The sequence below is a fragment of the Rhinolophus hipposideros genome (genome assembly GCF_964194185.1).
Source record: "Rhinolophus hipposideros genome assembly, chromosome: 9".
Classification (NCBI taxonomy): domain Eukaryota; kingdom Metazoa; phylum Chordata; class Mammalia; order Chiroptera; family Rhinolophidae; genus Rhinolophus; species Rhinolophus hipposideros.
This window is the reverse complement of record NC_138055.1, coordinates 63,592,854-63,616,401: the sequence shown is the minus strand read 5'-3', so window position 1 is coordinate 63,616,401 and position 23,548 is coordinate 63,592,854. Positions and strand designations below refer to the sequence as shown.

The 23,548-nt window shown below is 37.4% G+C and overlaps 1 protein-coding gene across 17 annotated transcripts in view; it reads left to right on the top strand.

Moving 5' to 3' along the window:
- Window positions 1-23,548, top strand: part of GRIP1 (glutamate receptor interacting protein 1) — a gene marked incomplete at its 5' end in the record, with an annotated part of 621,259 nt that overhangs the window by 409,752 nt on the left and 187,959 nt on the right. The gene's annotated exons all lie outside the window — the stretch shown is intronic.

Below are 23,548 nucleotides of genomic sequence, written 5' to 3'. Positions count from 1 at the left end.
ACAGAGTCCCAGAGAGCAGTTTCCAGGCTCCCGGCCTCACTTGGAAAGGTGCTGGCTCGGTTATTAGATGGCCATCAGCTATAATCAGATGGCCATCCATCCGCTGTGGCTGGGTAGCCATCAGCTGTTACCCATTAGCCATTGGCCACTAATAGAACTGTCGTGGCTACGCTAGGGGGTTGGTTGGTGGTTGGTTGGTGGGTTGGTTGGCAGAGAAGCAGACAGTGGATGGCGCATCGTGTGGAGCCTGCTTCCTGTATCTCCAACCCAGCCGCCAGCGAGACTATAGTGATGTGAACCTCCCATCCATGGCTCCGTGGGTGTTTCTTTTTGGCCTCACCATATCCTGCGTTCTTATGCTGGGAGTGGGACTATACATTAGACTATACATTAAAAAAGTAAGGTGGCATTCATTTTTGTTGAATTTAGATTATTATGAAAACATTTAGCATATTATTGCATGCTATACTTAATATGCAAAGTTAGAGTTCCTGAAACAGTTTCTTATTGTTTCATAAAAAAAAAAAAAAAAAAAAAAAACAGTGGTATGAGGATTCGTGCAAATGTGCCATAGTCCTACACAAGAGAAAAACGTGTTTCTTTAAGCTAAATTGTCCCGGCTGTAATAGTTGACATGGTTTGATAAATGGGCAGGCATGCTATAGGGGTTAAGTGTGAAAGTGTGGTTTAAGTGTCTGTATTACCTACGCAATTGAAGTGCAAAATATATTGTAATTTATTCAGTAATACCGCTGGTTTTCCTGACAAGGATTTTCATTCTTTTTACGAGGTTCGGTGGTGGTAGAAAGAGTTTTTCTGTGTCAAATTTTTTTTCTTGAATCCAGAGAAGAGACTGTACCACTGGCACTTGTGAATGAGTTGCGCTGTGGTCCAGGCACTTGCTCTTCTCGGTGTTCTCGTGAGTTCTTAACTCGACCATTGCTGTTACTCTTGGTACTGCTTTGTAAACGGATGTTGAGTTTTTACTTTTTCATAACTGTAAAAACAATATGTATTCATGGCAAGAAAATACGTAGGGAGGAAACAGAAACCAACCATAATCCCAACAGCAGAGAAAATGACTGTTAATAGTTTTATATAAATTTCCCCTTTTTTCTATGCATATACGTGAGTTGTAATATCCACAGTTTTATAACCTTTTTGGTTCACTTACTCAACTATTGTGAAAATCATTTCGTGCCATTATAATAGTTCTGCATCTGTAAAGGGCTCTGTAGTATTTCGTTGTCTTTGTCAGGATAGTGTGATTGTCACCGATACCTTTACTATTCAAACAGTTGCAATCACCACCATTGCACACTCATGTTTGGGTAGTTGTCCAGTTATTTCCTCAGGATAGATTCCTAGGAATGGACTTTCTAGGTCAAACAGCATGCACATTTTCAAGTGTTTGATTTATATTATTAAATTGTCTTCCAGAAAGGACATACCGATTTTATACATTTTCACCAATGGAGTAGAAGGATCCTACTTCCCTATAATCTCACTGCCCATGAATATTCTGAATTTTTTTTCATCCTTCCCAATCTTTTGGATAAAAACTGGTATCTATCTTTATTGCGCATTTGCTTTTCTTCTTTTGTAATTGCCTAGTAATGATTTTTACCTGCTTTTATTTTGTACATTTCAATCTTCATCTAGAATTAATTTTATTGTTAGGTATGGTGAAAGCCTAATTATTTTTTAAAACAATTCCACTTGCCATCTTTAGTATAACCTCAATTCCCATATATACTTATGCTAATTTCTTGACTTTTCCACTTACCTGTCTGCACTGTTTCTGCACAATTATCACTCTATTTTAATTACAGTAGTTTTAAAATGAATTTAATATCTTGGCTAGTATAGAGGATGGAGGGCTGGGAAGGAGTCAGTTCTGTTCTCATTCATTCTTCCAAATGGACCTCAAAAACATTCTTCACAATTTCCAAATGCTAGTCTTTGGACTCCGTAGATTAGATTCTTAACGGTTCACCTGGGTCCTGCCTGATCCCTGCCAACCTGTCCCACCCTACAGCTAAAGGAATCTTCCTAAAGCACAGATCTGCTTGTCATTTGTGTGTTGCAAGCACTGCAGTGGCTCCTTACTGCACTTAACCCCAGGATAAGTGGGACCTTATCCTGGATATAAGGTTCAAATTGCTCAATATGGCCTCAAGGCCATTGGAGATCTGACTGCTACTACTTAGTAATCTAGCTTCAGCTTCTCATCTCCACTGCCACCCCCCATTCCACCCCCCCACCCTCCCACCCCCCCCACCCCCCGCGCACACACACACCCTTGGATGGAATGCCAACATTGTATGTCTGCCCTTCACATGCTGTTTCTGCTAACTCCTCTCTCTTCCCCATCTTGCACCTCTGGTAAACTCTTCTTTCTAGCCTCAATTTACTCATCACTTTCCTCCCTCTCCATGTAAAGACCAATTTTGTTGCTCCTATTGTGTCTTCTCTTAGCACTTATAACATCTCCTAGGACAGCGGTTTAACACTATATTGTGAGAACCTTTTCACTGGCTTGTCTCTCCCACTATACTGATAAGGTCATCTAAGCTCTCTGTCTTGTTTACCATTGTAATTCCCCTTGTAACTTGGCAGTCAATTTTTGTTGAAGAATGAAGCAGTGACTGAAACTGCTGCTATGGCCATATTGTGTATATCTACGACACCGTGATCTTTCTTTTTTCCCCTCATTCTGGGCTACCCTTTCTGTTAACGAAATGGCTGTTATAGAAACTATTGTCCACCCTGCATCCGTTTTTCATTGCCAGTATAAGTGATGACTTACTTACTCCGACTAAAGCATGATAATATTTATTTCCCCTTCTCATCAGATAAACCTGGACATGATCTGCACAGTGTCCGGGGCTAAGGATGCTGAGAACCTTGTATGTCTAAAGTGAGGGAGACAGATGACCCATAATATTAACACCCTTGGAAATCCTTTCAGGTCTTCACAAAATTCTCAACTGATGATGTCTTTGGGTCAGCTTCTCAGAGATCCACACCATCACTATTTCACTTCATCGGACTCATTGAGGCCCATCCTGTAAGAGTCATCTCAGCTGTTACACATGTAAGACCCATCTCAGATATTACAGTTTTCTCAGCGCCCCCACTAGCCGCTGCTCTGAGTGGTGGCAGCACCTATGCAGATCACAGAGTTTGACTGCATTTGTCCCTTTCTGTGAGTTCTGTGAAGCCTCCGTACTCTCTGTTATTACTATTTCCACGGAACTTGGCATAGTTAAGTGAACTGAACCAAACTCACAAATGACCCGAAAGGATCACTACCTTGATGTGTCAGATAAAGCTGTATTTGCCTAGAATGAAAACAAAATGTACCTATACCTACTGGGTATACTTACACTCAGCCCACTCAGGCATATCTCAGACATTGCACAGAATTCTGGGGGACTGACATTTTGTGCATTGGATTTCCATTGTCTAATTCACTGTAATGTTCTTCTATTTTTGTTGTATAAAGAACTTTTCTCCCCCTGTGGAATTTGCAAACTATCTCCAGGCAATATTTTGTCTGTTTTTGTCTTAAAAGTCAAGTGATTTTCCTTGGCGTGAAAATGTGCCTTGGGAGAATCAGAGAGATGATTCCCTTGAAAAATGATGGCAAACCCTGCATGGATTTTACTTGAAACATTAATCCCTTAAATACTCCTCTTTTAGTTTTTATGCTCATATGTGGAGAAAATGATCCAGCAATGCTGTAACAGCCTATTTTGTGGATGAGAGCATTGTTCTTTCACAATAATGAAAAATCATAACTATTGATTTGAAGGTGGACTGATCTGGAAACCAAATGAGAGTTTCAATGGACATAAGATAGAAAAAAATTCTTATACCACTCCTCAAAGCAACTTTGAGAGACATTGTTTTCCTCTCCTATCTTGGGTATCCCTGGGGCATTTTGCCATATAATCTACTCACAGTTTTAAGGTGGGGAAATAAGAAATATGATTTAAAATCATCTTGCTACTCTAAGGATGATAAATTTATTTTCCAAACTACTATTTAGTGCCAAATATATGCTAAATAATATGCTTGGAATTAGGGGGAGAGAGTCAATCATGGTCTCTGTTCTGAATAGTCATGAACTCTACCTTCAAAGAGCCATAATTTATTGGTAATTCAAATAAGTGTAACACTAACAATTATACTACCATGTATTTGGTGCTAAGATGGAAGCATGCCTGAGGTCTGCAAGTAAAGAACACGTACCAAAAGCAGGTTGGAGGACTGGAGAAGGCTCCCAGAGGAAATGACCTATCAACTGAGTTTTGAAGACCAAGTAGAATATTTCAGGCCAAAAAGAGGAGGGAGAGAATTCTAGAGAGAGATATGGGTATGTGGAAAGGCACATCATAAATTCAAGAGGTTACTGGTAGTTCAGGATAGATGGAAATAATGATGTTGTTTAATTCTGTCTCCTTAGAGTTTGTCTCAACTTCAGTTTTAATTTTGTTGTATAACTTTGCTTGTCCTAAATTCGTCCTGTTCATCATATGTGTCATGAGAAAATAGATTTTGCTCTTTCTCATGTGTGGCAATTTTTAATAGAAAAATGGCAATGAGGATATTTGTTTTCAATGACTTTTATCTCTGAAATTGTAGACTTTCATACTAGAAAATACAAAAATTAAATAAAGATTCAATCACAGTTTAAGTGGACATTATATGCTGGATATTTTATCAATCTTGCCTGCGGTTCTAACTCTTAGAACAGTGACTTAATCTCTTCACTGTCTGCCTACCTGAAGGAATTGTTTCTCACTTGCTACCCAGCCCCTTATGGACCCACTTTAATTTGAACTCCACACTAACCACCACACTGCATGTAGTTGGTCCCTTGGTGCTGATGTCCTGCCCCACCAATCTACGCTATACATCGTGCTATTTCATGCTGTGGGATTTCATTAATTCTATTTTCTCTTGCCTAAAAATGTCTCGCCTCCCAGCACATATACCTTCTTTATACATATCTAACTCCTTCTCCTTCTTCAAAACCCAGGGGAAGATCAGCTTCTTCCAGAAGGTCTTTCTAACCCTTTTCTGCCCGATGCCTTGCCTCCATGATATTGCCCCCCACAATCCAATGCTTGGCACCTGAGTATACTACTGGTAGTATACTCTAATAATACTAACAGTAATACCTAACATTTATTGTATATATAAGACACATATGTATATGTGCTACTAATAGTAATGCCTAACATTTATTAAGCTCCTATTATTTATCAGGAGCTATTAAATGCTTTATATGCATTATATCATTTAGTCATCACAACCACACTATATTATCCCTGTTTTACAAAGAAAGTAAGACACTGAGAGGTTATGTAAAATGCCCAAGGGCACAGAGCTCTAAGTGTTGCCTCTGGGTTTGTACGCAGGCCCTGACACTCCAACGTCCACATACCAGGCCAGCACGATACCGCGTGCACCTTCTGCGGGTTATAGGATGGATGGCTAAGAACAAACGGGGAAAAAAATGAAATCCTAAGACACGTCTTAGATATGATAATCTCAGTTTTAAAGAAGAACCAAAATTGACAGACTCAGTTCCATATTTTATTTCCTTGGTTCATCTTAGTAAGAATTGATCAATGAGCAGGAATATAACCAAAAGGTAGGAAAAGCACTTAAATTGGAGGGAGATATAAAGAGCCTGGCTGTTTAGCTCTTGACTTCTTAATTACTTTTGCTGTCATTTACAAAAAAACTGTTTATTTATTTATTTACTTATTTAGTTAGTTTCAGGTATACAAAACACTATAATGATTAGACATTTATATACATCACAAAGTAATAAACCCAGTAAGTCTATTACCCATCTGACATTGTACATAATTATTAGAATATTGACTATGTCCCCAATGCTGTAGTATATATCCCCATGACTATTTTTTGTTTAATTATAGTTGACATTCAATATTATTTTAGTTTCAGGTGTACAATATAGTGGTTAGACATTTATGTAATTTGTGGAGTGATCCCCTCACTAAGTCTAGTACCCATCTGATGCTATACATAGTTTTTACAATATTATTGACCCATACAAAAAAAAAAAAGAAAAACTATTTTTTAACACAGTCATAAAGAAACAGTATTGTGTCCAAACCACTGGACTTTGAGTGAGAATTGAGGTTTGAATTCCAACACTCTTACTTACACACACTGCACAGGTTATTTAATCTCTCTCTTTCTCTTTTCATATATAAATTGGGAAAAGTAATGCCTATCAAGGATGATATGTTGAGGATTAAATAAAACGATGTATGTGAATGCGCCTAAAAGTTATGTGTCACATCGTCAGTGCCCCAGAATAATTTATTTACCCTGGAGGGATAAAATGAGAAATATGGCATTTCTTTGGGGTTTCGTTGTGGTTTTTTTTTTTTTAACTTTTTGCTCTCACTCTAACTTCTCACCGTTACCCCCTCCTCCAACCATACAAAATATACTGTATGTTTTCATATGAACAACTGCATTCTTCCCCTGAGAGGAAAAATCTGTTGATGATTGTATGTATATCTAAATGGCTCTCAGACTTAGCATACATGATGTGGAGTTGTGATTAACAGCATACAAAAGATTGTTTACTGTTGCCAGTGCATTTGGTAGCCAGCATGGATTTTGCAGCACTTACAATGGTAAAATTGTGATTTATGTGGCCAACTCGGTTAAGTAGTTCAAGTAATTTATTATATCAGAATTTTGCTTGCTTAGCTATCTGTCCCAGTTATGCCCAGCAACTAGAAGTTTTATACACTATTTATTTATGCCTTGGGTATTGCAAATTGTCGTTAATTTCATTTACTTAATTGTTAGTAAACACGTATGTAAAATAAGAATATGCAGAATATATTATAGATATAATGTTTTATTATACATATACATATGTTTTAAATGATAGTAATAAGACATCCACACGTCCACCACCCAGATTAAAATATAGAATATTGATGACCATATGAAGCTCCTGTACTCCCCTCAAGGATATCATTGTTTTTATCTCTTTAGATGTTATGCCATCCTGTGCTTTTTATTATTCACCTATTTTTCTTTATAGTTTCTGTTTTCCTCTCAATGTACATTTGGTGTTTTTAGAGTTTGCTAATTCAAAAGCTGCCCCTGTTAACTTCCATGTATTTATCTCATGTTATACACGTGCTAGCTTCTCAGTAGTGCACACCATGCACAGCAGTTGCTGGGCTGTGAGTGTACATGGCTTCAGCCTTGCCAGACCAGGCCAGACTGTCCCCACGTACAGGCATATCAGCAGCATATGAGCTCCTATTGCTCCACTGTTACTGTCTTAGGCTGCGTGGGCTGCTGTAACAAAATACCACAGATTGACTGGTTTAAACCACAGAAATTTATTTTCTCACTGTTCTGGAGACTGGAGAGTCCAAGATCAATTTTCCAGTAGGGTTTGGTATCTGCTGAGTGCTCTGTTCCTGGCTTGCAGATGGCCGCCTTCTCATTGCGTTCTCAGTGGTGGAGCCAACAAGCTCTGATAGCTCTTCCTCTTTTAGAAGGACACCAATTCTATCTGATCAGGGCTCCACCCTTATGACCCCATTTAACTGTACGTACCTCCTTAAAGGCCCTATGTCTAATACAGTCACATGGGAGGGGTGTCAGGGCTTCAACATACGAATTTGGGGACGGACACATTCAGTACAGCGCAATCATAGATGCTTGCTATTGTCAGAAGTTTGTGTATGTATGTGTTAGTCTACTGAATATAAATTGATATTTCACTGTGGTTTTTCTCTTTACTGTGATAAAACATATTACAAGGTATGACAATTAAGTTTGCGAACTTGTTGCAATGATATTGCTAACCTTTTCTTTATATCAGAGGGATTATTCATTATCAATTTGTACCAACTGGACAAACAGTTAACCAAGTTAACTTACTATTTGGAAGTGCTGAAAAGGCTGCATGAAAAAGTTAGAAGAAAACGACCTGAACTTTTTGCCAACAATTCATGGCTCTTGCATCACGACAGTGCACCAGCTCACATGGCACTGTCTGTGAGGGAGTTTTTAGCCAGTAAACAAATAACTGTATTGGAACACCCTCCCTACTCACCTGATCTGACCCCCAATGACTTCTTTCATTACCCAAAGATAAAGGAAGTATTGAAAGGAGGACATTTTCATGGCATTCAGTACATCAAGGGTAAGACAACAACAGCTCTGATGGCCATTCCAGAAAGAGTTCCAAAATTGCTTTCAATGGTGGGCTAGGCACTGGCATCGGTGCGTAGCTTCCCAAGGGAAGTACTTCGAAGGTGACCATAGTAATATTCAGCAGTGAGGTGTGTAACACTTTTTCTAGGATGAGTTCGCAAACTTAACTGTCTGACCTCGTATAACATAAAATTTACCATTTTAACCATTTTTAAGTGTACAGTTCAGTGGCATTAAGTACATTCATATTGTTGTGCAACCATCACCATAATCCATTTCCAGAAGTTTTTTCCATCTTCTCAAACTGAAACTCCCTAACTTTTAAACAATAATTCCCTATCCTCCCCTGTTCCCAGGCCTTGGCACCACCATTCTACTTTCTGTCTCCATGAATTTGACAACTTTATGTACCTTGTGTATCAGTATTTGACTTTTTTTGTCTGGCTTATTTCACTTAGCATAATGTCTTCAAGTTCCAACCATGTTGTAGCATGTGTCAGAATTACCTTTCTTTTAAAGGCTGAATAGTATTCCATTGTACGTATTCCATTTTTAAACAAAACGTATTTTGTTTATCCACTCGTCTGTCAGTGAGCACTTGGTTGCTGCCACTTTTGGGCTGCCATGAATAATGCTTTGTGAACAGGGATATACAAATAAGGGTATAAAAATGGGTGTGCTGTGTGAGTCTCTGCTTCCTGTGTTTTTCATTGTATATCATTGTGGTTTTTCATTTCCCTGATTACTAAAGAGCTTGAATATCAGTCTTATATATTTTTTGGTCATTATAGGCCATTATTAGCTATTTGTTTTTGCTCTTCTTTGAAATATAAGTTCCTATCTTTTACTATTTTTCTTAAATGGGTAAATTTTTTATTCTTAGGAGTTATTTCTATGTTCTGGATACTAATCTGTGTTTCTTATGTGTGTCGCAATTTTCTTCTCTTGATTTGTGACTTGTATTTACGATCAGAAACCCTTAATTTTAATGTAACAGAATTTATTTTTCATAACTTATTTAAGAAGTCTTCTACCTAGAGTACATTAAGATATTTAATTTTTTAAAAAAAATCCTAGTTAACGCAGATATGGATATTGTAAGGAATAAAATATAGACTATAGGAGAATGTTTAAGGTTAAATTTGAAACTTTATTATTTATTGAGTCCTGCTATGTGCCAGCCACTATTAGAGGCTACAGATTGTTTGCCTTCATGGAGGAGAAAGACAATAGACAAATGAATATGTAACAGGATGCCAGGTTGTCATAAGTGCTATGAAGAAAGGCTAAGAGAAATTCCTGCCATTCGGGCCAGAAAACCCTCCCACCCATGTGAGCTACGTGAAAGGAACAAGGAGAAGAGTCCAACATTTGGAGCAAAGTGTGACCGAAAGGGACAATGGTACCCATAGACAGAGCTTCTAGTCCCAGTTCTATCACTATTTCTGTATATTGGGTGAACTTATCTTATGTGTCAATTAAATGTGTGGATTGAATCAGATAATATGTATGACACCTTTTACCTTGAAAAATTTTCTAGGGTTCTGAGAATCTAAAAAGTTTTTGCTTTATTAAACCTCCTTGGGATAAACTGTTTAGAAGGAAATAATATGTAAGTTTGAATTTCACTAAAGCTAAAAGAGTGTAATTCATTTCCAATCCTGATTCTTAACTCTGTATCCCAGGAAGAGTAATTCTTCATCATTTCCAATAACACCGACATTAGATTCCAGCTGAAGCACTGTAAAAGGAGAACCATTTGTAAAGGGATTTCCCTATAATTAAGATGACTCTGCAGAGAAAGCTATAAAAGCAAGTCTTCCATGATTGGCTGCAAAAAGGAAAGCACTAAAATTGCTAAGTAATACTGTAATTTCAAAATTGATATGTGTCTTTAGAGCTAGTCTCATAAAAAGAATGATCATTTAACATTCTAAATTCCTGAAAATGGTTTTCATAGTTGGAAAGAAAAATGTAACACGTACTGCCATACTTTTTTATCTATGTACATTAAAATGTAAATTTCACCTTGCAGTGTATAGAAAATGTTTTCATGGAATGAATGCTAACTTAAGCATGACAGGTGATTGTGATTAATCACTATTTACTACCAGGAGAGGAAGAAGAGAGGCCTTTGTTGCCTAATGGAATATAATGCAATGCAAAAGAAAAATGCCAAGACAAACCATTTTTTAAGTAAAGCATAAACCATCTCTGTGAAAAACTGACTGAAAGCATAGAATCCCATGTTTCCTTTCTATCTGAGGGTTACCCTGGACTCTGACTCTCTTGAAGGTCCAGAGTTCTTTCAAGATAATACTGTCAGGAGTGCTTATGTTACTTGACTGCTGTTGGCAACTTCAGTTGAAGACTTTGACAATAGAGGTGGAGGAAGCCAGAAATTGCTTAGTCTGTGGCCAGCGGAGGGGATGAAAGCACAGCCTTTGGAACCCAACTTCCTTGTTCAAATTCTAGTTCTGTCCCTTATCGCTAAGAAAACTTGGGCAAGTTATTTAACCGCAGGTAATTTCTGCCCTTTGATAAAATGGGGATAGTGATAACTTAAGGCACATCTTTACTGATTAAAAGAAGAAAATTATGGTCATCTTTAGATATTCAAAAATTATAACATACCCATTTTCTTCTTTTTCCACTCCTCCCTTTTTGATTGTTTGAGTTTGGGATGCCATTTTTATTTAGGAAGAATCATCCTAAAAATTATAGACATTCTAATATCTGCTATAGAGACTCCTTATTCTGCCCCTTACTGGCCCTCGAGCAGGTTAATTATCCTCGCTGAGCCTCATTTTTATTATTTATAAAATCAAAATGATACCAATTCATAAGGATCAAAGGTCCTCCATGGACTCTGAGTGTTATACTTTATGAATATGTAATGGATCAGAACAGAAATATGCACATTTATCTTAAGAAACGGTTTTAAACCTTGGATTCACGTATGGATTTTTAGGATTATGCACATATTTGTATTTGCATATGTGCCTTTTTTGGGAGAGAAAGGCCTTCCCTTTCAAAACATTCTTAAAGGAATTTGTGACTCAAAACAATTTAAGAACCACTTTGTCAACATGAGACCCAAATAACTTCTTAAAATGCGAGACTTGACTATAACCTGACCAGATGTGTTAATATAAGTCCTTACGGAAAGTGTTCATCAGAGTAGGATTTGGTCCTCACCAGAAGCATAGTAAAAAGGAAGTCACAGAAGTAAATCCTGACACCATCCAGGGAGAAGAGGACATCTTAGCTAATGGTCTCCAACGGTTCCAAGCCCAACACCTAGATCACCCTGACCACAAGACAGAGGGGAGTTGTTCTTGAGTTATTCTTGTCGTAAAGGGTCCTATTACAATGGCATTGCCATCCCTTTAGATATAGCTCCCTTTCTTTTTATTCCCTACTTACCAACAACCTTCTGATTCTATTTTGTCTCCCAGCACTACTCGCTGTAGTTCTTACAGCAAATGTTCTTATACATGGGACAACAAATTTCTCATTAGACATCAGTCTCAATATACCTCCATCTCCACAATTTGGTAATACATTTCTCATGTCTGAGAAATGGGGGCACTCTGGGTATGCTAACAGTTCCAGGACCAAGGCAAAGACTTGAAAAAGAATTGCGAGTGAGTTGAATGTCACCTCAGACGTACTTATAGGAGACAAAAGATTGATATACTCTTGGCATATTCACTGCCCCTTTGCGGTACTTCCTGTGTCATTTCCATGTTGAACTTTCATAGGAAAGAATAACTACCTCATAAGGTTATACAAAAATTAAGTATAATAATATATGTAAACTACTTAGGCAGCCTTGGCACATATTTAATGTTAATACATGTCTGTTCCATTTTTGCTCTAGTTCTGTCACTTTAAAACACACATCTTGTGACAATCTTCTGCTTAGATAGAAATTTCTATATCAATCAGCTCACATGGTGGGGTTACCATGCTAAAATTTGTCACCAGCCTCCGTAATAATGACAAGAGCAGTATTATTTGTCCTTTTCCCTTTGTTACGCAGAAAATGAGATGGCCACAGTAGATGACACTGTATTAAGAGAGAGAGAAATCTTGCCTCTTCCTAATGCTTACTAAATGGAGTAAAACAACAAAAACAGTGGCACACTATATATGTCTTTAGTATTGCTGTTGTAGTGATAAAAAAAAAAGTTGCGTGTAGGTAGTGTTTATTTCTCTAATTAATAAGTTTTCACGTTCTATTTGAATAATACCTTTAATATCCCTTTTATCTGAGCAGTAAGCAAAGTCAATGAATAAATACTTATTAAGCACCTATAATGTGCAAGTTACTGTGTAAGGAAAAAAAATGAATAAGAAATAGTCCCAGCTCCAATGATTTTCAATCAAGCCCATGCTCAAGGAAATACTAGCTTTCCCAATTATCTTGCTGTCATTACAGTAATACAAAGTTTTACTTTCTTCATCGCTATTCCCAAAGTTATCCCACTAAATTCAGCCACCATAGATGGAAACTTGGTTTGGCTAGATTTTTGTTTGTTTGTTTGTTTTGCCGTTTTTTTCCTAGATGGAGCATTCCCAGTAAAATCCTGACGGTTGACATTTATTAAAATCCTGAGAGTTGACATTTATCCTTCAGTAGTGACTGTCATCTATTGGAGAATATCTTTCACTGCGCTAGAAGTATAATGAGATGCGGAAGCACATATTGCTCTGTGATTCATGAGTGTAACCAGACCATTCTAAAAGGCTCTGCTGCCCTCAGGGACTCTGCAGTCTCATAATGATAGAAAAGTTAAGTCTTGAATAAGTAGGCTTAAAAAACATAGGAAGGTAGTCTCTGTTTCGAGATGCTTGTAACTAATTTCCCTAAGCCTTAACTTTTCTCACCTATCAAATAAGATACATTGTTTCACTCAGAAACATTTTTTTGTGTTGTTTTTTTTTTTTTTTGTCACAAATTGAGCCCTAGCACCAGCATTTTTATGCCCCATAGGAAAGTAAGCACCCTGAGGACAGAGAGCAGAGAAAAAACGTCCAGGGAGGCTCTGAGTTGGAATTTGAGGGCAAGATTCTGAATTTTTACACCTTTAAGTACCTATCAAAAGGGGCCTTGCATATTGTAGTTGCCAAATAAACACACACACACACACACACACACACACACACACATACACGCACCTAAAGGCCACCAAGTCCTCACCTGTATTTGATAGAGTGAGAGCCAGAGACTTATAGATTTTCACGGGGGGAAAGAAAAGCAAACTTTTTTTTAAGTGAAAATCAAGTTTGTATCATTTGAAACTAGAATCTTGAGGCATATTTTCATATAGAATTTCAGCCGGGAATTACAAAAGGTGAATACTTTGGCATGCTTTCAAATGAAGGCTCTGTGTATATTCAACTAATTCACTGCCTCCTGAAGAAGGTAAACATCTCTGCGTAAAAATAGGTCCAGTGTGCGTTTGTAACATGCTTTTAAGGGTGGTCTCTTCTATAAACTCATTCCTTTTTATTTTTATAAAGTAGTATATTTTTAGTACATTGTTTTTGGATTGAGTTTAATAATTAACCACATCCTTTTCCCAGTGTTTTTGCATTGCAGCTTTCCCAGAAATTGACTTCTGTATAAAAATCACATGTGAATCACGCTTGAGTTAAAGGTGTAAAGCAAATAGTATGACTCAAGATTGTAATCACAGGCTTTAGAGCTACTGGTGACTGAAGACAGCTTAGTCGAAGCCAAGCTTATTGTTATTGTGTGGCAGATATGAAGTCCAGGGGCTTCTATTATCATTTACTTTAGGGATGTTTTGATGATGCCCCTCTGATACCTCTGGACATACGAGTCATCCCACCTTTGGCTTCATGCTATTTGGCCCTTGAGACTGGTTGTTCTAGATGCAAAGTATGAGGTATTACTACGCAGGCATTTATAGTCTTGTCAGCTTTCCCCTAATTTCCTAATATGTTAAAACTAACATTTTCACATGGAATGAAACCTCCTCGATTAAACCAAAATACAGCAAACAACTTCAGTTTCTAGAAAATGATAAATGAGGACAGAGAAGGAAATTTTGCTTGCCAACCTACATACTTGCAATAAAGGAGAAATGACTTGAATACTGTATTTGATTCAGAGAGTAGATTTAACAATTTTTTTTAAAGACAACGTTTAACAAATGATTGCTGAGACCTTCTATTTGTGAGTCTTTGGGAATAGAATGGCTCAAAACAGACTTGATCTCCACCCTTTGGGAACTTACAGTGTAGTGGGGCAAAATACATTAATCAAATAATGACGAAAACAATCGATCGGTAGTTCAAAACCATGGGGATTTATATGAGCTTCCAACCTCAGCATTACCGACATTTGGGCCCAATGATTCTTGTTGTGGGGGGGCTGTCCTGTGCATTATAGGGTGTTTAGCAGCACCCCTACCCCTTGACCCACCTCATGTCAACAGCAACCCCCCGCCCAGTCTTGATATCAAAATGTCTCCAGATGTTGTCAGATGTCCTCAAGAAGAGAGAATAAAATCACCCCTGGTAGAGAAGCACTGATTTGTGTAAGGGGGAAATACAAGGCATTTTTAGAATGTGTAACAGTTGGAAACTGGACCTCACTTAGCAAGATTTACTGATAAGTGACGTGGTGATATTTGTGTTAAGCTCTGATGGGGGTTCACTTAGACTGGAGGCCTGAGGGAGGCAGAACAGGACATGGGGAGAAAAAGAGGAAAGGGAGAGAGAGAACACGTTATTTTAGGGCTTTTTCTGACATCTCTATATATGTTAGTTATCCCACTGAATTCCTTAAGGGTAGGACCAGTGTTCTGCTCCCTTCTGAACCCCCTGCAGTCACTGTAGGCCTGGTCCATAGAGGCACTCAAGGAATTTTCGTCAGAGGCATAATGTTATATATCCAATCTACAGGCACAGTGCTAAGCACGAGGAGATGGAAATGTGACCAAGCCATGTTCTTAGGTGTCTGTGAGCTTGCCATCTATCGAGAACAGAGTGAAGGAAGCAAGTAATCCTTCTGGGGGAAAAGAGAGCAAGTCTTTTCTGAAAAGGTAGTATTTGAAGAATAGTGACGATAGACAGGAGCCAGGTGGATGTGCGTTTCCCCAGCTGCTCCAGGCGGAGCTGGTTGCTTCCTCCTCATTGCTCATTTTGTGGTTTGTCCATTCTTCCATTATTGCCCTCAGAGCTTTGGCGTACACTTAGATCTAAACGCTCAAATGTTGGAATTAGCACTTCTTAGAAAGATACAGATAGATAGGTAGATAGGCAGGTAGATAGACAGACAGACAGACAGACAGACAGACAGACAGATAGATGGTTGTATATATATCTGTCCAGTTCGTGTATCTCTGTATATATATGCTCCTCTCTCTCTCTCTCTCCCCCTCCAGCCCACCCTTAGGCTCCCCCTCAGCCTCTCTCCCTCCCTTCCATCCTCACTCCCAGACAGGCAGTCTTCTTCCCCTAGAGACCTTACACCCTCTCTCAGCTCCACCTTTAACAGTAGATGTTCTTTATCCTAACTGTTCCAACCAAAAGCACCAAGTGGAACCGTGATGAGTCCAACAGAATCCCTCAACGGTCCCTGAACCTCATTATGCCCAGGAGGATACAGGACTCTGACTGGCTAGGACAAGATCTCAACACCATCCCCCACACCTGCAGGAAGAAATAGCTCCCCCCCAAATGGCGTCAGTTCACAGTCACGGAAAGATGCATCCGCAGGTGAATCCAGGTACTGTTGAGAGAAAAGGGAGAAATGGCCGCTACGTAGTCAAACCATCAAGTGTCCAGTACCTCATTTGTCCCTCCCTGACTACACGCTGAGCCCTGCTACAGCCACTTTCACACTTGTAAGGCATGTTCTTCACACGTGGACCATATTCAGTAAGTATTATGGACATTTGTTGTATTACTGAGTGAATGAGCAAGAGAACTGATATTTTCATTTTGTTTTACGTGTAGAACTCTGAGGATTGAAGGAGAAGAGTCAGAGAAACCAGTTGGGAATCTGGGAGTCTGAGATAGAGATTTAGTAGACTTGGTCATTGTGTTGAATTACAGGGTTGCAGTCTTCTTCCTAGTACAATAACATAACATGCTACGGTTAGACACTGATGTCTGCCACAAAGAAACCACCTGATGAAGAGCTGGTATTAATACAGTCTTCCTAAGGCGAGTGTCAAGCGGTCTTGACTGATAAGGAAGAACACCTAAGTGTTCTTCATCAAAGGAAAGAGTGCAGCTGTCCTCATGCTCTGTAGGACAGATAATGGCTCCGCAGCCAGTGGCAGGTTGAGCCAGAGTTTGATCTGTAAGCACCTGCGGTTAGAAAATGGGAAGGCACAGTGTGCAATGACATTTCTAGCTTAACATCCACGCAAATAAATTACTTGGACCAGGCAGAGATGGTCAGGGAGTGCAAGAGCATGAATCCTGGCAAAATAGCATCTGTGTCAAGTCCCTGGGTGTCCTAGCTCAGTGCCCTTTCTTCTATTCACCCGCAGAGTCACCTCTGGAGAAAGAAGCAGGCCTGCTTTCACCAGGATACTATGCTCATTTCCTTGTGACACAAACAATACCTCTTTTTCATTGAAACAGTAAGGCCTTCTCACCTTCCCCAGCTTGCAACAGAGGGAGACAGAATATGAGAAACTGGCAGAAAAAGAGGCTAAAAGAAATAAGGCCCACACAGATTTATTAGGACAAACTGTAAGCAAATGTTTTCAGGATATGAGCTATCCAGCCACACCTAGCTTCTGCTGGCTTATAGTGAACATATTTAAGACATGTATCCTCCATTTTCTCTGTATATATATTTCTTTATATAAATATAAATTATATAATAAATATATACATCTGTGCATGTCTATATGTATACATACATATTATTAGAACACAATATATTGAGATACCTTAGTTATACATGGATGTATTAATTTGTAGTTGAACTTTTGTTTGGCTCTCAACATTATCTTTTTAAAATATACTGTTACTGTGCTTTTGAGACTGATGTGCTTGCTCTTACCTCTGCCCGGAACCCTCTTCCCGGAGGTGGGGCTGGATCCTTTTCCTCATTTGGGTCTCAGCCCGTGTCACCTCTGCAGAGAGGTATTCCCTATCTGATGGTGCCTCCGTCTCCCCACTCAGGAAGTCTCAGTATCTGTAATTCTCAGTGGGCATGAAATAAATATGTGTTTAATCCAATAAGAAAGATACTTGCAAATGTCTCTATGTTCTCTTTATGCTATTTATAATTTTGGCAAACTTCTTATCTAAATAATCCCTGACTCCTTCAATTTGTTAGATTATCTTAAAATCATTCCTTTTTGGAAACTCCATTTACATTTTATGTATGCAAAATTTTTCCACCTCAGTGATGTTGCCCATTAAACTCTAACACTTAAAAAACTACTTGTATTAACTCAAACTTCAAGGTTAATTCCATCATTTTGAATTTCTTCATTTTATGGATATTGTCAGAGGATAATTATCTAAAAATATCACTAGTACCAATGATGGTTTTCCTTGTAGAATAGTATAAATGACTGTATTTCAATCTAAATTTGTAAATGTTTTATTACTTTATTGAGTCCCTTTAAAATTAATGTAGTAATTTGTAACATGATAAATACTCACCAAAGAATGTCGTAAGACCTACTTGTCATTGATTCATATGGGAAAATATACATGTGAAAATCTGCCCGTTTGCAAGTAAGATGTGTGGGCCAAATTAGGGAGTTAGTTCAGTTTGGTCAAAGCATAATGTAAGTCATCCATAATGAAAAGCTTATAGAACATAAAAGACAAGATTTGAACTGTATTGATTAACAAAAAATGAAGCTAATATATGTGACTTAGAGAACACAGTCACCCATCCGGTCATTGGAAGGCCTATCTTCAAATGACATATTTCTAAGTAGAGGTCACCATAGATGGTAACGCATGTCCTCTCCTGCTGAGACCTTTCTGCTTTGTATTTTAAACACAAAGAATGACATTACAAGCTTACCACCTACACAAAACTTATTTTCCTGGAAAAGGAACTGAAATACGTGATCTAAAAATAAAATATAGTCTTGTCTTGGTTTTCATTTGCATTTGGCTTTTAAACATGGCAAAAACCAATAATGGGTTTTCACTTTGAGCTATTTCTAAATGTTATGTTGGAAATTAGCTGCAAATGTTACACTCTCTGGAACAAGCTAAATTGGAAATATTGTCCATGCTAAATGAAATATACCCACAAGCATTCTTAACTATGCACAAGAATCCTAAAAGAAAAATGTACTTTTCACATAGCTTTCTAAGATTTACTGCATTATATGAGAAATTTCACATGGGGAATACCAAATAATAACCACTGTCTTTCTTTGAGATATATTAAAAAGGGCAAGAGGTATGAAAATAAATATATATGCTATTAAATATCAGCCTAGCACTTGCTACAGAGAATAATTTTGATTATTTACTGTATGTCCTTAGCATAAATGATTATTTTCCATGCTTTAATTCTTTAATACATTCAGAGAATCAATAAATTATATTTATGACCCAGATGCAAGAGAGGTTTGGTAATCTATCCGATGGTAAATTTCTAATACATAATATCTATCCTGCTTTAAAATGTTACTTAACTTCTATTTTTTTCTCTCTTTCGGGGGATTAACTCACAACTATAGCTACTCTGCTTATTATGCACTTTGACTTAAAGTTGTAAATCATCTTGTTACATATTTCTATGCTTAAGGACAAGGAGAAGCCAATATGAAGTCACCTATTCATCTTTTGTTCGTCAGGCTATCACACGGCATTTATTTGGGATTTATTTTGGGCCAAGGTGACCTGTAGAGTAACCCCAGGATGCTGCTTAATAATGGTATCAGGAGTTATTCAAAATGAAATTACTACAGTGATTTCTCGGGTATGACCTCAAAAGTACAGGCATCAAAAGTAATAATAATAATACATCGTATATATTTGTTACAATACCATGGACTATATTCCCTAGATGTCAAAGGGGAAACAGACTTGGAGGGTATCACTTTGTGAAGGGTGTAAATGTCTAATCATTATGGTGTTTTGTACACCTTAAACTAATATACAAAAATTTAATTTAATTTTAAAATACTCTATCTCACAAGTTTGTTGTAAAATTGAAAGATACCTTAAGCACTTAGCATTATAAGGGGCACAAAGTAAATAAATAAATTCTAACTATTAAAGCAGAAACACATACAAAATAAATTTGTATAAAAATTAAACATTTTCGTGCATCAAAGGACATTATCAAGTGATAAGGCAGCCCACAGAATGGAGAAAATGTTTGCCAATCATATATTTGATAAGGGATTAATATATTTCAAAATATGTAAAGAGTGCTAAAAATTCAACAACAATTACAAACCAATTAAAGAATGAGCAAAGGGCTTGAACAGACATTTCTCCAAAGATACACAAATAACCTATAAGAAAAAGAAAAAATACGCAACATGCCTAGTCATTAGGGAAAGAAATTATAACCATAACGAGATAACATTTTATGCCCATTAGAATGGCTATTATTCAAAAACAAAACAAAAAAAATGGAAAATAATAAGTATCAAACATTGGCAAGGACGTGGAAAAATTGGAACCTTTGTGCATTACTAGTGGGAATATAAAATGGTGCAACCATTGTGGAAAAGGGACCTCTATGAGGATTCTTCATAAAGTTAAACATAGAATTGCGATATGATCCAGCAATTCTACTTGTAGGTTTATACCCACGAGAATTGAAAGTAGGGACTCAGAATGATACACCAACATTCATAGCAGCAGTATTGACAGTAACCAAAAGGTGGACCCAACCATTAACAGATGAACAGATAAGCAAAATGAATTATAACTATACAGTGAAATATTATTCAGCCATAAAAAAGAATGACATTCTGATAATATGCTACAACATCAATGAACCTTGAAGACATTAAGTTAAGTGAACTTAGCCAGACACAAAGGGACAAATATTGTATGATTTCACTTATCTGAGGTACCTAGAATAAGCAAATTCACAGACAGAAAGTAACATAGAGGTGAGGAGAGGGTGGAATGGGAAGATATTATTTAGTGGGTATAGGGTCAGTTTTACAAGATGAAAGAGTTATGGAGGTGGATAACGGTGTTAGTTGTACAACATTACGAATGTATTTAATACCACTAAACTGTACAATTAAAAATGGTTACGATAGTAAACTTTAGGTTTATGTATATTTTACCACAATACAAAAAAAAAATTTTAATGGAACTACTATGCCCTGAAATTTATAAAATATTTTCCTAAAATTAAGCTAAAACTTTTCTGAATATAATAATCTCTTTGAAATTTTAATTCACTCATTATCTGCTTGCTGCCTTTGTAATTTGGTGAGTGTGTAAATTTGAGCTAATTAGAACGATTTCGGGGGAAGAGATGTTCTGAGTGAATAATCTCCTGCTCCAGCTTCCAGACTTCAAAAGAATTTCTACAATTCTACTCTAAATTCGTGATGAGGAAGAAGCCCCTTATACCAGTCTTCCCATCTGAAGACTCAAAGCTTTTGGTTGGTGTAGGGAGGGGAAGGGTGAGGAAGCCTCGATCAGGGTAGGGGTGGAGTGCAGATCGGGGAAAACCAAAATTATTTTTTATAGCACTGATCTGAAGCTCCATGAACATCTTATTTTGTTCTCACGCTCAAGAAAGGCACAATCCTCAGAGAGCTATTACCTGGAGTATAAGATCAATCCTGCGAGCTCCTTAATTGCTTATTGTTCTTTGAACATCTCTAACTGTTAACATCTGTCTGATATTGAAGTGGGATGTCCAGAAGGTGAGAGAGAAGCTTTCCCAGGTTTCCAGAGCAGCCTACTCAGGAATTCAAATCAAGGGAAAATCAGTTCCTAGCTCAGCTGATGATTCAAAATTATATTGGCCTTCTGGATGCAGGTGGTGGTGGCGACAATGAATCCGTGTGTCTTTGTAACTAACACTGAACCTATTTTTGAGAACTCCCTCGGTATACATTGGCACAGACTGACCAAATACCTTTAGTCTCTGGCTGGTTATTCTAGAGGGAAATTGAACGCCTCATTTTTTAAAGACTACTACGTAGCATTACTTGTACATATTCTTGAGGTTCGGTGGAGCATAGAGCACAGAATCTATGGAGTCATGAACTGGGTTTGAATCTCCACTCCACTCCACTACTACCTGGGCAACCTGGAGCAGGTAGTTTAATGCCTCTGAACTTTGGTCTTTATATATAGAGGGTGCCAAAAAAATGCATACACATTTTAAGAAAGGAAAAGTGTATTAAAATTGTAATACTCAACATATACCGATAACAAAAGATGAATACAAGTCACGTTTGACTTCTGCAATGACAAGAGGTGCTTGAAGTGGTTATCATCAGCATTCAGACACTTCTGATCACGGTGAACTACTGCTTGAGCAACGTTGACCAAAGTGTCCACTTGTGTACATTTTTTTGGCACTCCCAGTATCATCTGAGTTACACAGATGATAACATAAGCTCATCAAATGAAAGAATGATGTAAAGCTGCACTGAAATTGTAAAGTGCTTTCTGAATAAGAGTTGTTTCTATTAAGAGATTTGTTAAGAGGCAGTAGTTTTAAGCCCCCTCCCCATAATCAATTACTTTTACTCCTCCTTTAACTATCGAAACCATATAATGCTCAATCAGTATTTTTTAAAACTCTCATTCTTTTTTATCCTCTGTACATGTAGAATTCTCTTCCGATGTTTGCTCTTTCACTGGAGGATAAAATTAGGCAGACAACATCTAATCACCTGCTTTTTGTAACCATTTTGGGAAGGTTATTGCTTTGTAATTATCCTGAAATCTTTTTTTTCTTTCTCCTTTTGGTTTTCTTGTACAGGGCAGATAAAAATGAAAAAGTTTAACATTTTGGCTATTTTATAGTCTTCATTGATTTCACCTTCAGTGTTCATGTATTGCTCTCCTTTCTTTTACCCGATATGTGGCAAATGCTAGAAGCTTACTGAAATGGACCTTTGGTACAAATACTGTGAGCTGCTATTTTTGTCATAGATGCCACCAGGAATAAAGTAAAAATTCCCTAATGTGTACTGTTGATTCAGAGAGACCAAGGAAAACGACCCAGAATGGCTCCCTCTACTTATGTCCACTTTTTCCTACTCTACATTCACCCCTGAGGCCCTATGATCTAGTACCTAGCTCTCAATGTACCATTTTAAAATTGTGAATTGTGAACATTATGTGCCTCCTAAAAATACTTTATGTAACTTTTTGGTTGCCTTTTAAAACAGAACTATAACTCTTGTATTGTAGTCCTGCTTGCTCTATGACTCCTGAAGTATTTCTCTATTCACTGTGTTGCCTTTGAATTTAATGTATACATTTTAGTTTATCTTATTTTATCTTATACCTTGATGTTGATACCTTGGGGTGCTTTTTTTTTTCATGTTTAATTATCCAGGCAAGACCTCAAATAACTGCAAAAACAACAAAAATGAACTTAGAAGAAATGCCCTTTCTATGAGTATTTTTATCTGAGTATTTTAAATATCTTTGGTTCATATCTGCCTGAACGTCATTTTTTAGAGTAACAAGAGTTTTAACTTCCCAGTATTAGAAACTTGTAAAAACATAACATCAACATATCCTTTATTTATCTTGCAAACATATGTGATAACTACTGAGCATCTCATTTTTTTGTCTTTTACTGTAGACAATGGTGGTGCTTTCTCTTTTTTCAGCAGTCTTCATCTAAGAAGCTTTAGTTCCTAATTGTTTTACAAGTATGACATTTAGTCAATGCTAATTTTCACAAAACTGAATTCACCACGTGCATTACTGGATCTTTGTAAGTGTTTCATAATGCACATTCGTGAAATGTCTTTCAGTTGTCACCTTTTGGTATTTATTAGACTTCCTTGGCAAAGAACGCTGCTAGAGAAAATTTTAGGTGTATTCAGTAATATATATGCAACATGTTTTGGGGAAATCCAGAAGTTTGTGACATCCTAATCAATCCTGCTTTATTTTTATTTATTTATTTTTGAATAGGTAGATTCTGGTATAACCAGATGGTTCAGAACACAAAACATATAAAAAGGTATACAGTGAAAAGATTCTCTCTCTTCCATATCCCCCTGCCAGCCAGTTCCCAACACTATGTACACAACATGGAAATAACATTTATTCATTTCTTAGAATTCCTCCAGATGTTCTTTATGCAAATATAAGCAAATATGGA